Source organism: Pinus tabuliformis, chromosome J (genome assembly GCF_031772625.1).
Source record: "Pinus tabuliformis cultivar Carrire ecotype Pingquan chromosome J, CPIR1, whole genome shotgun sequence".
In the NCBI taxonomy this organism is placed as follows: Eukaryota; Viridiplantae; Streptophyta; class Pinopsida; order Pinales; family Pinaceae; genus Pinus; species Pinus tabuliformis.
The window spans coordinates 1,330,401,707-1,330,416,947 of NC_142295.1; the positions used below are offsets into that span (position 1 = coordinate 1,330,401,707).

Here is a 15,241-nt window from a genome sequence, read left to right on the forward strand (position 1 = left end):
TTCAATCATTTTCTTATTCAAACTACTGATGAGTTGGCCCAACCTGCCAATAATCCCCTTGCTGAAAGGACAATGCCAACAAACTGATGCTAACCTATTCCCATAACTTTCTTTGATGTCTTTGAATGCATCAAATACCAAAGTGAAATGCTTTTCCACTTCCACTACCCCAGACGTGAAAAATGTTCACACCTGTTCTTCCCAAGCTTCTTTAGGTCTTTTCCACCATCCTATTTCACACCGAGTTTTATGTGAGTTGGCTATTAATTGAGAAATAATAACCTTTTCCCTCCACGGAATGCTATCTCTAATGTACTCCTTTTGTTGGAGATTACACATAGGGTTGAATTCCTTAATGTAGTACTTCTTCTTTCTACCCAACTCTTTTCCCCATACCCGTTTACGAAACTTGTCTATAACGAAATCATTTAGCTCCTTTCTATTTGTGGGACAGACATTGAGGTAGATATTCAATTTTTGCATCCATGTGTGGTTTTGTCTCATCCATGTTTTCTTTCTTTCACTCATGCCTTCATTGAAAATAACATTAAGCCATCTACCTACTCCCATTTGCTCAATTCTTTTAAGATATATTTTTAGTTGCACCATAGCAATTGCTTCAATGGGAGTTACTCCTGTTTCAGTCAACATTATCTCATAAGGTACCAAACTTTCTATTTTTAACTTGCTCATGATCGAGCGTTTTTGGATTTTATCAATTTGTTTCCATTTTAAGACGGGAGTGTTGCCAACCTAAAATTCACATCCATATAGCATCACTGGACAAACTAGGAGTCAAAAAATCACTTTAACTGTTTTGAAGAGAATATAATGCTTTCCACCCTCTTGAAATTCTCTTCTTCCTGCGGTCCTCCCAATAATGTTTTTATTTTTGAAATCAATCCCGAGGTACTTGTACTCATTTTCTTCTTCGAGAATGTTGCCTTGAAAGAAGAACGTACACTGGCTCTGCTTCCTTTTGTTAGAGAAAATCATTATTTTGGTCTTGCTAATATTGACTTACATCCCCACTCCTCTATAAAAATGCTCAAGAGCATATAAGTGCATCTGCAATCCATGGCCCAATTTAGATATCAAAACAAGATCTTCAGCATATAAAAGAAGTTTTATCACAAACTTCCCCAACCGAACACCATCTCCACCTTGCAGATTTAGCCACTCTTCAAGTTTATCAATATATAAACCAAAAAGAGCAGGAGATAGAGTGCTACCTTGCTTGACTCCAATGTCACTTCTAAAGCTTTCTGAAATACTCATTGAGGTTCTAATTTTGACTTTCACCTCTTCATAAATTCTATGGACAACATATCTATAATGCGAATGAAATTCAAGCTCTTCCATTCTACACCACAACTTATCTCTAGGGACTGTGTCAACTACCTTTTTGAAGTCCACAAAGCAGTAGAATACTTCTTCTTTGTCCCCCTAAACCTTTTCAATAATGTGTCCCAATGTGATACCACGATACACTGTAGAATGCTTCGGCCTAAAACCTGCTTGTTCTTTTGCCCTCTTTTCTTTTACTTCTGCCCAGTTACAGATTCTATTTTCTACCATGTTACCCAAAATATTTGCAAACAAAGGATTGATCATAATGGTTCTATAATTGGAAGGATTATTAATGCCTCCACTTTTAAAAAGGGGTATTTCTAGCCTAGTTGTCCAGTCCCTTGGGAGACCTTTTTGAATGATGTTATTCAATATTTCTATGATGTGTGGTGCAAGAGTGTTCATTCCCCATTTTAGAGACTCTGCTTGGAGTTCAACCAAGTCCTTTGTCTTTCATGTTTTCAGCTTCTTAATTCCAATCTCCACCGCCTGTAACATGGAGAGCCTTGTAGTTGTGTTGACGCAAATTAATTACATATCATTTAATTGTCAACCCGGAATTTCGTAAAACTTTTGAAGCGTGCATGCACTATATATGCTAGAAATTAACTTTCAATTTAGATCAATATAACTACCAAACCAAATAACGACAAACCAAATTCACCTATTCAAATTCCAAAATCAATTCAAAAGAAATTATAGTACAGTACATGGAATTGAAATCTTAATCCATCACACTTGTAGGAATTGAAATCTTAATCTACCACACTTGCAGGAAGCAAATATTAATATACCACACTTGCCGGAATTGAAATTGCATGAAATGAAATCTACTCTAAGGGATCATGTGTGCATTATCATATCAAGCTCCTATGAAATAAATAATCAAAATCACATGAGATGAAATGAAAGCAAAAACAGTCATTCTTAACCTCTCACACAGGAAGAGATATGAAAGAAAATAAAAAACAATCACTCTTAACCTCTCACATAGGAAAAGATATGAAGGAAATAAATCTTAATCTATGAAAGTATAAATCTTAATCTATGAAAAACAATAATTCTCACACATTATAGGTGGCCAATCCAAAAGCATGAGAGATGGCGATTTGAGAGGCTCCCAATGCAAGCATTACTAGAAAGAGGTGAACATCACTCGTGCTCATGGTGCTAAATCTAAATTCCATTCAAACATGAGTAATATTAACTTGAACACCCGAGTATCTCCAACTTTACACATGCCTCTGAAAGGAGGAGGCTCTCCTATTTATACAAAAACATAAGAAGCTACCTCATTAATGGAGGTCCATTATTCTTTCCCCAGATCCCTATAAAATCTCATAGAGTTACAACTCAAATAGGTAGTTATGAGGCCCATATAGAGTTACAACTCAAATAGGTAATGATGATACACATATCCTCTTTGACCTTTATGCAAATCTTCTTCCATATCTTGAAGGGAATTCGAATTTGATCATTGGAGGCCACATAAGGGTACCTTGGAAGCTTCCAAATGACCTACACATCTCATGAAACTCAAGCCACTTTTAATTATTAGAAGGTATATGTCAATTTTCTAAGTTTCAACAATAAATTCACTTAAAATACTAGAAATCATTAGCTTTTGGAAAACACAAAGTTAACCCCATGTAATCATGAAAATGGAGGCTAATGAAATGTTATATGCTATGGAGTTGCGACATGTGAGTTAAATGGTGGCAATAAAGGTGAAAGTGGATGATATTTTGAGGACATTTTGGAGACTCTACATACCCCCAACTGACGTTATTGCATGTCCTCATTCAATCTACTGCATTTCTTAATCATGATTTACTTTTGAATGAGTTTGGCTTGTATTAATTGTCCTTAAACTTTGCATTTGACAATTTCATTTCTTTTTGCAAAGTATTCCTTATCATACATTGAATTGCAACATGTTTGATTGGTCCTTGTGTGACAACCAAATCTTAATTGGTATTGGCTCTTGTGTACCAATGCCTTGTTTCCTTTTGGCGCAGCAAGATTCACTGAACATATTTAAAAATACATCTTTAAATCAACCATACAATATGCTCATCATTAAGGCATTTATTTGAAAATCACATAAACTTTGAACCATAATGCAATCATAATTGATTAGGACAAGTATGTTAGGATGAAATGAAGTGAGATGGAATGAAGTGATATGGATGTGATAATAAATGGATGTCCCTTCTCCTCACCCCCCACCCCCCAACCAAAGGTATTTACAGTTTTTTTTTTCAAATGAGAAAGGAAATATGGTGAAGTATTTTCCAAAAAATATAATTTTAGTATTCAAGGAATTCTATGATTAAAAGCTAGAAAATAACATACCTTTACTTACCTAGCAAGTGGAAAAACTGTGCATATGTAGAGAAGCTATAGCTTTTGCTGGATCATGGAATAGAATGTAGAATTTCATCTGCTTCTTAGTTGCATAAATGATGGATGAGGTGGTGAAAGTGGATTCTTCATTTCTCCTCCTAAATCTGTTGTATCTACTGCAAAACGCTGAAATGATATAGTCTTCACCTGCTACAAAACCCGATGGTACAATTCTTGTCATGCAAATAAATGTGTTGTTGTCGAGCATGAAGAGACGTCATTGGATTATCCGCCATTAATGAATTTCGTTAACCAATGCGAGGTAAACGTGTCATTAATGTCAACGAGTGCCAAGGTACCTAAGTAAATCTTGCAAAGTGCGAATAGATGAGCTGATGTCGAGCCACTTCCAAGATCCAACGATCAAGGGACATTGATGTATTCCCATGATTGTTGGCGAGAGAACTTGTCATTGATTCATACAAGCGTCAAGGTATTAATAAGGACACTAGCCCTGAAGCTAGATAATGTGTTGATGTCAATAGGCCAAGCCTTGTTAGAAGGGAGGCATTATGAATCCCCCATCATCTAATGAGTATGAAATGATGATTTTGGAAGGTCTATAGATGAAAATTTGCGTCAAGCAAGACTTATTTAACGAAAAGGAAAATGACAAGAGGGTAAACAAGTGAACAGAAAGCAACAGGAAAAATCAACATGTAAGCGAGTTGAATGTCTCTATTAATGGGTTAATGAATGGAAATTATGGAAAGTGTTTTGGAAAACATGCAACACTTACAAGGAAAATGGCGATGACGATGCTTAGTGAAAGTGATTGAATAGCTTGTGAGTTTGGAGACGAAAAATGATGGAATTTATGGATGATAGAAATGGATTCAATTGGTTCATGTTTCTTGAAATTGGTCTTAGAAAACTAATCGTCCACAAATTGGCCTCCTTCAATTCTTCGATTGTCATAGAACCTAAAAACAAACATGGCACTAATATGGAAAGAAAATATAATTGTGTTCAAACAGAAGTGATCAAATTCTCTAGCTACAAACGAAAAAATTGCATAATTAACAGTTTCATGATGTGTCTTCGTTTCAAATGGTTAGTCCAATTTCACAATTGCGATAATAAATCCGATTTGTAAAAAAAACAATTTCCTCAATTTATGTTTGAATCATAACATTTCATAAAGATAAAGAAATATTATTTGTGAATGCTTGATGATTCATACAAAACAATCCTCAATCAAAAATTCATCAATTGATCATGCAGATAAAGCGCCCTTACAGTTCTCCTTTCCTGCATCATAGTTGAAGAGATAACACTAGATAAAACCAATAACAAATTTTTGAGCATGATTTCGATAACGTAAAAACTCAACCTTAACAAAATTTGATTGCAATTAAGCTTAGTTAAGGTGAGTTATTGCGCTTTTATTCAATTGTTTTTGTCTCGTGTTTTTTTTCTTACAAAATTTAAATCAGATGCTCAGAGACAAAGTTATGACGATTTTCCCCACGTAACATGTTTGAGATATAATTCGGGAGCCTGCGAAAACCCTAACTTCCGACACTCCTCTCCTCTGAGAAACTGTGCATTCCTCTGCATTGTCTCACTGGGAATAACTCGGCCCCTTGCTGCTACCCTTTCAGATCCAGAAAAGGTCATCAGGACCACCGTCCCTGCCCCTCGCTACCTTCGTTTCCTCATTGAAGCTCGAACTCTCCAGCAACTAACTGCTGCTACTCTAGAAAATTGAATTCTCCAAGTGACTCTCATGCCCTCTCCATCACCACATAGATCCCTTCTTATGTATTCCTGTTGGGACACGAATGACCAAGATTAAATCTTAATTGATGGCTGAGATCATTTCTGGATCTATCCATGTGAAATTATAGATGATTCACACCTCGACTTAATTAATTCTAATTAATTAACCATATTCCCTAAGTTTAGACTCACGAAATTTTTAAAAATTGTTTAATAATCCAATTAAGCCATATTGAAGTGGAATTCCCAGAAACAATTTCTTAGTTTTGGAGATCTCATGCATTCTAACCTCTCCACCAAATTCTTTGGTGAGAACACATCCGATGCTATAGAAACTAACAGTAAACAGGTTATCCTTAGGTCACGTATGTACACAAAATCCACAAAAGTAGATTGCACCATGGTACCTCTAAGAGTGTAGGTTGTTATCGGTATTAAAGTGTATAATTCACACACTGCATTATGCTATTATCGAAAACTAAGATATCATGGATTGGAGAGTTTGGTGTTGCATTGAATTTCTTTCCTTAGTTCTTTCATTACCCTGACATTTTTTTCAATACCATTATTGAGATGAAAAACATCATCCAATTGATAATTGACGTTACCTATCAACTTATTTTCTTGGGAAATCCATGAAAGAAAAATTTTGACTAATAACAATAGTTATTTGCAAACATACTCTTCGTTGCAATTAAGTTTTTTAATGTTTCTTGAAGCACAATACACCAGTGTCCATGAGCTCATACTCTTTAATAGTAGCTTCAACGTCCATGTGCACGATTTGTGCGTTCAATAGGCATATTAGCGAAAATATTATTTTGATATTGATTACATGCCGTATTCAAGTTGGTAATATGTTTATTTTTAAAGCTGTTAATTTTCAACACCAACTTTCTTCAAGTTTCTCTTTGTATTTTGCTTATGGATACAATGGTTGTTGTGTGCACATGTCCGCGTTGTTTAACTCTAGTGGGTTCAAATACCAAGCCATCCATCATTCTTCCTCATGATTTATGTATTGTTTGACCACACATCAACTAGACAAGGAATTGTTCTCGGACAAACGATATTTCATTTCTTTATTTTGTTTGTCTGTAGACTCTTATGATAAGATTCCAATGATGGGGCATGCCAGACATGAACAAATTTGCATTACATGTTTTTGAACTAAGACAACTATTATGTCTATGGATTCAATTAGACAATATGAAATCAATGCTCTATATAATGGAAAAAATTATATCTTTTGCATCGTTCACTAAGCCATATTGATGACATCGCTACTTGCAATTAACTCAACAAACATATATCATTTCAAGACAATTGTAGAAGACATGCATTTTCTTGTTTTCAAAGGCATTTTTTTACATGGAATGTGTTTTGTTATCATATGATTTTAATGTATATGCTTATGATTGGACGAGTGCCAACATTTTATCTTTATATTCTTCAAGATGTTTGCTCCTATGGGAAAACTACAAATTGGATCATTTGTTGAACATTTGTAGTAGTGTTTATTAAAATAGTTAACATCATGTTTTTTTAACACTAATGAGAATTCCTGGAGAATCGGTATCTTTGAAAATATGGCTGCTACTGTTATACCAAACGCGACTATTTTATAAACATCACTAATGGTCTGGATATAACATGCTTCCATAGACTTGAACCCACATAGATGGGTAAACAAATTGTTCACCAAATGTTTCGAGATAATATCCTTTGAATATAGTTAACATCATCTCGTGTTTAAGAACATGTCCTAATTCTGTTAAAAGTAGATATGAAGATTTTGTTCTCTTACCTCATGACTTGTTTGAGCTTGAAACATTTTATGATATCTCTCCAAAAGCTATAGGACATCATTTCATAGGACAAACATGGCTTTTCAAAACTCCAAGAATCATAGATATGTTATGCTTGATAGAGCCACCACAAAATATGATTTTGACATTTTTGAAAGGTGTTGTTGAAGCGTGTAGAATTTATCTAAGCCTTTTCTCCATGTTATATAATATTGAAAACCTTATCAATGATGATTCATCAATAAGTACTATATTCAGTGGTTCGTTTTCATTTGTTAAGAGATCTAGTATACTCAAATTTAGTGGAAGCATATTCATTGTTGTGATGTGTAAGTGTAAATTTGAATGCATTGTGATGTCATTTTGGTTATATGTGGATTTTCTAGTAAGTGTGACTACGTTTCCTTTCTTTTAAGAGGTTAATTATGGAGTTTCTTATTGTAAAAATAAAATGAACCTTGGTAAATTGCTTTAGTTGTAAGGGATAAGCAAAATGAAATGTTTGGATTGTTTTTCTTTTTAATCATTAATTCTTTATTATTGATTGTTATTCTTTGTAACTTCTTTTTCTAATGTTGTAATATTCATTTGTACTCAACATGAATGGTTGTTTAATTGTTTCATTGATACTAGACATCATTTTTTGTTGTAGATCAATGTTTATATTAGATTTCTCAAATCTAGACATGTCGTTTCACCAATCCAAGGATACCTCAATGGAAAAAAAATGTTCCAATTTAGATGCAATTATTTAAGAGGTGATATTTTGAATTTCTCTAGTTTAGTTTCTATTTTTTTGTCATTGTAGTAGAGGCATTCATCTTAGATTTTATTGAAAGTGTTTATCACTATGTGGTTCATCTTTGTGATGTATAAGTTACAACGTGTTTCCATAACATAGGCACCTAAGCTGAATTACACAAGTGCATTTGCATTCCATAGTAGCGGGACACTTTTATCGAATGTGCTTATCCATATCTTTGATAGACGTCCCTTCAATAGTTCACAATGCTCTCACAACACTATCTACATGATAGGGAACACTTATCCCTAGTGCCTTCACTTTTTGTTGGAATTCTCATTGAATTTGTTTTCAACAAGAAAAATTGTGTTTTCTGTGATACCACTTTAAGTAGGGAGACAATGGCCTACAAAGTGAGAGTTACCGGCACACCAACAACCATTGCAAATGTCACCTTTTTGTGTTGTTTTTCAAGGAAATAAAATCTTGTAATTTTATTAGGAAAGTAAAATTGCATCTGTATATGCGTTGATTATTCTTGGTAGGAAAAAGAGCCCTAGAAGATCTTTCCAAAAGTATCATACATACTGCAAATGTATCCTACTTTTAAAGCTTAGAGGAATTAGAGATATTGAATAAAATCAAGTTTTAATCGTATGAAGTAATGGCCACCATTCTCAACCTGATTCATTCATACAGCACCACCACTCTAAATTTATTCTACAATTACATACTTCGATAAATATAATAAAACGAAAATTTTCCTATGAGTAACATCTATTAGGCTTCAAATGGCTTTAAATATTGGAGTTGACTTCCCAAAATGGTTGTAAATCTAAAATCCCCTCATATCGACAAACATAAGAACATTATTCTTTAATTCAACAAACCTTAACTTAGTTTCCCAACATAGTTATATGTTCTCATGCTGTCAAAATTATTACCTTGTCTCATTGGTACATTGATCCAAATTGATATCTACCTCAACAATGTTTAGTTTGTATGTTAAAATCTAGAAGCACAATGGGACGCTATCACCTCCACCAAGTTTCAAATCTCGCAAGAGGACATCTTTGGCCTATTGTGATAAGGCTTAAGGAGTGGAATCTCCTTCCCTCGTGGAGTCTCGAATCTTGCTAAGTCATAAACTCCTTAGATATATGGCATACGGGTTGATGGATATACTCTTGGTGTTATAGTGGCAACTGCTAAATTTGATATTGGGCCTTACTCAAATTACTCCAATGATTTACCGATTCACTTTAGCAAAAAATCTCACAAATCCTTACCAACTTTAAAGAAGTCAATAAGGTTCTTACTCTTGCATTGGACCAACTTTGTTACAATAATTAATATTACTCATTAGATGTTAGGTGTTCCTTTAAAAATAAATTAAAACCCTTAGAAAAAAAATTAGAGAAGATGAATACTTACTTATCAAACACAAATTTTGGCTATGAGTAATCTACCATTAAAATATATTTTGATTTGAATGCTTGTTCAACCTTGATTACTATTAGCCCATAGGGCATTGGATTGATGGTGAATGAGTGTACTATTAAGGCGCTCCTTGCTATAGGTGGCCAGTTCAAATTCCATATGGTTAGCCTTAATAAAAAAACCATATTACCACTATACCTACATAAAGAAGGCTTTGCAATATCAAATTATATGGAAGTAACAATTCAAGCGGAAGACCTATAAAATGTAGCGCAGTTGGTTTGAGTGGGGTTTAATCTCCACCAAGTGTCAGGGTCAAACCTCATGGAGAAAGGTAGGGTGGGAAACACTTTTAGGGGAATTAAACTATGCCAAGGGATGATAGCATCCCACAAACCTGATGATAGCAATCATAGTGATAACATTCCACGTATCCCACTAATAGCAACCATAGTGATAGCGTCCCACTAATGGGTAGGTAGATCGTTCTTCCATCTAATTCCTATTCATAGCATCCCACTAATGGGTTAGCAAACATAGTGATAGCATCCCACTAGTGGGTATATCATTTTTCCATCTCATTTTTATTCATAAAATCCCATTAATAGATTAGCAATGCTAGTGATAACACTCCACTAATAAATAAACCTTTTTCTATACCTAAACTTAAAATACTTAATTAAAAAAAAAAATAGATAAAAATAATAATATTACATAAATAATTGTGAAATATTGTCCACCTTAAATATGGCACGTTCACACCCATTGACCCCATTGACTTAATGCGCACATGATATGGCATGTTCGCACCCGATGGAGGAAATGTGGGTCATGGCAACCTTCCCTTTAAAGAAGCCAGCTAGCAAAATCCAACAACAAGGAGTGCCAACTACGTGGAGCCCTTTTGGAGAGGCGTTTGAGGTGGTAATTATATCATTTTGTGTTTGATGAGTTGAGAAGTGTTTGACATGGGGGTAATTAGATCATTCTATGTTTGGTAGATTGCATTTAATATGGGGTCATTAGAGTATTTTATGTTTAATGAGTTTGGTTAGCATGGGTAATTAGGTTTTGATGATTTGTGTTTAATATAGGGTAATTAGATTATTTTATGTTTCATATAGTTAGGTAATTAGATTTTAATGATTTGTGTTTAATATAGGGTAATTAGATTATTTTATATTTAATATATTTAGGTAATTAGATTTTGATTATTTGTGTTTAATAGAGGGTAATTAGATTATTTTAAGTTTAATATATTTTGCTTTTAGTAATTAGACTTTAACTATTTGTGTTTAATATAGGGTAATTAGATTATTTTATATTTAATATATTTGGGTAATTAGATTTTGATGATTTGTGTTTAATATAGGGTAATTAGATTATTTTACGTTTAATATATTTTGCTTTTATAGTTTTTATAAAATTGATGATCTGGAGTCGGGACAATTTACTTTAAAAGCAAGTTTTATAAAAGCAAAATTACCGTCAAAACCGGAGACTTTAATTGTGATTTATCCCAGGCTTCCGGAGTCTGGGCAAGAGCGTGAATCCCCAGATAACAAATCTCTTGAACCCCTTGCCGGGGAATGCTCTTCCACACCTATATATACACTTACGGAGAGAAACCAAATCAAGATTGAGAGGAAAAGTCCTTTGGGGTTGTGGAAGATTGGGTTGTGTGTATTTCATTTTCTTTCATTTCTGGTTTCTTGGCACGTAGGTCAGTTGATCCAGTAACAATGGCAGTTTCGACTTCGAGTGCTGCGACCCCAATTCTGAAGGAGGAGCTTGACATAGTGATACCCACGATCCGGAACTTGGATTTCTTGGAGATGTGGAGATCATTCTTTGAGCCCTACCCCCTCATCATTGTGCAGGATGGCGATCCGTCGAAGACCATCAGTGTGCCTAAGGGTTTCGATTACGAACTGTACAACAGAAATGATATCGAGAGGATCCTGGGCCCCAAGGCCGCCTGCATCTCTTTCAAGGACAGTGCCTGCCGTTGCTTCGGCTACATGGTCTCTAAGAAGAAATACATCTTTACTACTGACGATGACTGCTTCGTTGCCAAGGATCCCTCCGGCAATGACATCAATGCTCTCCAGCAGCACATTATGAATTTGCTTTCTCCTTCAACTCCATTCTTTTTCAATACACTGTATGATCCATACAGACAGGGTGCAGATTTTGTACGAGGGTACCCCTTCAGCCTTCGCCATGGAACACCCACTGCAGTTTCTCATGGCCTCTGGATGAATATCCCTGATTACGATGCCCCCACACAGCTTGTCAAACCTTCCGAACGCAACACCAGATATGTTGATGCAGTTTTGACAATTCCAAAGGGTACGCTTTTCCCCATGTGTGGCATGAATTTGGCCTTCAATCGGGACTTGATTGGCCCTGCCATGTATTTTGGGTTGATGGGTGATGGCCAGCCTATTGGTCGTTATGACGATATGTGGGCAGGATGGTGTGTCAAGGTCATCTGCGACCACTTGGGATTGGGTGTGAAGACAGGGCTGCCATACATTTGGCACAGCAAGGCCAGTAACCCTTTTGTTAATTTGAAGAAAGAATACAAGGGAATATTCTGGCAAGAGGACATTATTCCATTTTTCCAATCTGCCACACTTCCAAAGGAATGTACCTCTGTCCAGCAATGCTACATTGAGCTGTCAAAGCAGGTAAGGGAGAAACTTGGAGTAATAGATCCGTATTTCCAGAAGCTGGCAGATGCCATGGTCACTTGGATTGAAGCTTGGGATGAGCTCAATCCCACTGCCGACCATGCTGAAGTAATTCCGAATGGATCAGCTAAGTCACCCGCGAAGTAGCTGCAAGGATCTCCCACATTAATTACTTGCATTTGTAAGCTCTGAGCGGTAGTGCCTCTTATTATTTTGGCATGAGAATTTTGGTAGATGAATAGTTTATTCAGTTGAGCTGTAGTTATTACTTGTTTTTTTTAATGCAGTTAGATAATGGTAGGGGCTACATTGACATCCAGAGAAACATTTGTTGGGATGCAATTATTTCTGAGAATCTGCATGCAGTATTTGCATGGATATGTTTTCTATTCGGTTAGATAATAATAGGTCTTACATGGACATCTCGAGAAGCATTCAGTCATTACATGGATAATGCTTGGATTGAGTATCTGCAAGGATGGATGGTTTACGTTTTTCTTGGTGCTGCAATTGCATATTTTATTTGTTTCAGTTATTACATGGATAATGCTTGTATCCAGTATCTGCATGGATCTATTTCTGCCATTGAGATTTAAGTTTTTCTGGGACTGTAATTCCCGACCGCCGTGTTTATTGAAAAACATAATTAAATGTTCAACACAAAATGAAAATGGATCGAGTATCAATGACACTGACAATGCAATGCCATGTATCGAGTATCTGCATGGATCTACTTCCGCTATTGAGATTAGGTTTTTTGTGTGAGTGTAATAAATTGCAGACCGCTGTGTTAGTTGGAAAATTTTGAATGTTTAACGCAAAATGAAAATGGAATGTCCTGGAAGTAAACATGTATGTCGTGACTATTCTATCTGTCGTGGTAAAATCGTGGTGTTTTAGTAGGGTAATATACCCTACCTTTCATGACAACGTTTTTTTCTCTAAAGACTCTCATGACATAGCCTTCTCTCAATATGTTATCCGCATATTTATGATTTACATAGTTTATGTTTTGTAAAATTGATTTGTAGTAGTCTCACCCTGGTTGTTGTTGGTGGTTTTGTATTAGATGAAAAAGTTCAATTTTTTTTTGTTCACATGAAAAGATAATTTTTTTTGTTTTTTTTAATTGTGATTAATGGCATATCATTATTTTGGAGTTTAATTTTAGATTTTATTAAACACAAAAAGATAAAAAAAATTGGGAGTAATTCTTATTGTATTTAGAAATATATATAATTTCTTTTGTTATTTCCGAAGAACTCCCCAGCGTGTAGTCATAACTGGTACATTTTTGATGATTTCCACTCTGTCACTGTTTTCTTAAGCTTGGTCATAACAAGGGCTTTTGAACTTTGCATTTTTCTGTTCACATATTAATCATCAATTGAACTGTCACCACATATTATATATATATAATATGGGATTTTTGTTTGCATTTTATATGAGGAATTTATATGTTTTAGTTTAAAAATCAAAATCATTACCTCACAAATTTATCATATCACTAATAAAAATAAAAATTAAATATAATAATAATACAATGCACACAACAATTTCCAAATATAACAAGGAATATTTCCAAATATAACCAGGAAGATTTTATTTTTAAATTAGAATAAATGAGTAAGGTATTCATTTAAATAATACACGTTCCTAATGATAATCAATTAGGACATAATACAGTGCACCCAGGAAGATTTTATTTTAGAGTTAAAACTGAGTAAGTAGGGTATTCATTTAAATAATACACACTCCCAATGATAATCAATTTTAATGGTAATAAATTCAAAGAATGTGCAATCCATATGTTATATACCTAGGGGGGATAATATGGGGTACCAAGGGAGGTACCCAAGGTAATAATGTAATAATGGGATGGGCCATAGTAATAAATAAGGTGGTTAACCCATGTCATGTAAGGGACCACAAGTAGTTAATAATAATGTAATGGGCCCATGGTATTAGTTGATGGTATTAGGGAACCATGGTAATGATGCATGGTATTGTATGTATGAGGCCTATATAGAGGCTAGAGACTCCACATGGAGAGAGAAGAGAAATATTCTTGTATTCTTATATCAGATCTATAATATTCTGGGTTAGATCTACAAGCTACAACAATTGGTCTCGGAGCTATATTTTCATAACAGAGCTACAACACCATACATTTTTTTCTTAATTATTTGGTAATTTTATTTATCATATGATTTATTTAGTTAATGTTTCGGAACCTTAATTAAGTGTTATAAGGGTGTCTTCTAGGTGTAATGTAAAAATATGTTTAATTTATAGTAAGTAAAGGATTGGTTGATAAACATTTACATATGGGTTAAGAATAATATAACAGCCAATATAGGTGTAATGTAAAAAAGTTTGTACACATTTTTACATGCTTATTTAATAAGTTAAATTTATGTTAATATATCCAATTTATAATAAGTAAAGGATTGATAGGTAAACATTTATATATCTGTTAAGAATAATATAAAGTTGGGAGATCTTGAAGTATCCTTATAAAGTTAAAAGTAATAAAAATAATAAAATTCAATTTGCTATCTTGTAATTTTGGTTTTTTAATATAAATACTAGAAGAAAATCATAATATACATATTACATTAAAATATACAAAATATATATTAAAAAATATTATTTAAGATTCATATTCATGTAATTTTGAATTTGAATTATCAATATGAAAAATTGAATTAACCACTAAATCTTAATTATTTATTAATAAACATTTTATCTAAAAAAATATTATTACATATATTTTTATTCATTATTCAAATTTCAAATAGTTATTTCATATTTTTTTATTTCAATATTTAATTTTTATTTTTGTGATTACGAAATATTTAGTTATTTGATTATATTATTAATTACTAGTATATCTTACATGATTTGTCTTTTTAATATTGAAATATGAATAGAGTTAGGGGGATTTTATTAACATGAATAGACTTAATGATGGTGAGTTTTTGGGTAGTTGTCTAAACTTGAGTTTGTTGAACAAAGTACAGCTAGCATCACTGATGCAAGTCTCTTTAATTAGTAATTGAAAGGAAATCATAATG

General features: G+C 33.9%; 1 pseudogene; it reads left to right on the top strand.

Moving 5' to 3' along the window:
- Nucleotides 1-11,210: 11,210 nt before the first annotated feature.
- On the top strand, nucleotides 11,211-12,311 carry LOC149232245 (UDP-arabinopyranose mutase 1 pseudogene; annotated as a pseudogene).
- Nucleotides 12,312-15,241: the final 2,930 nt, after the last annotated feature.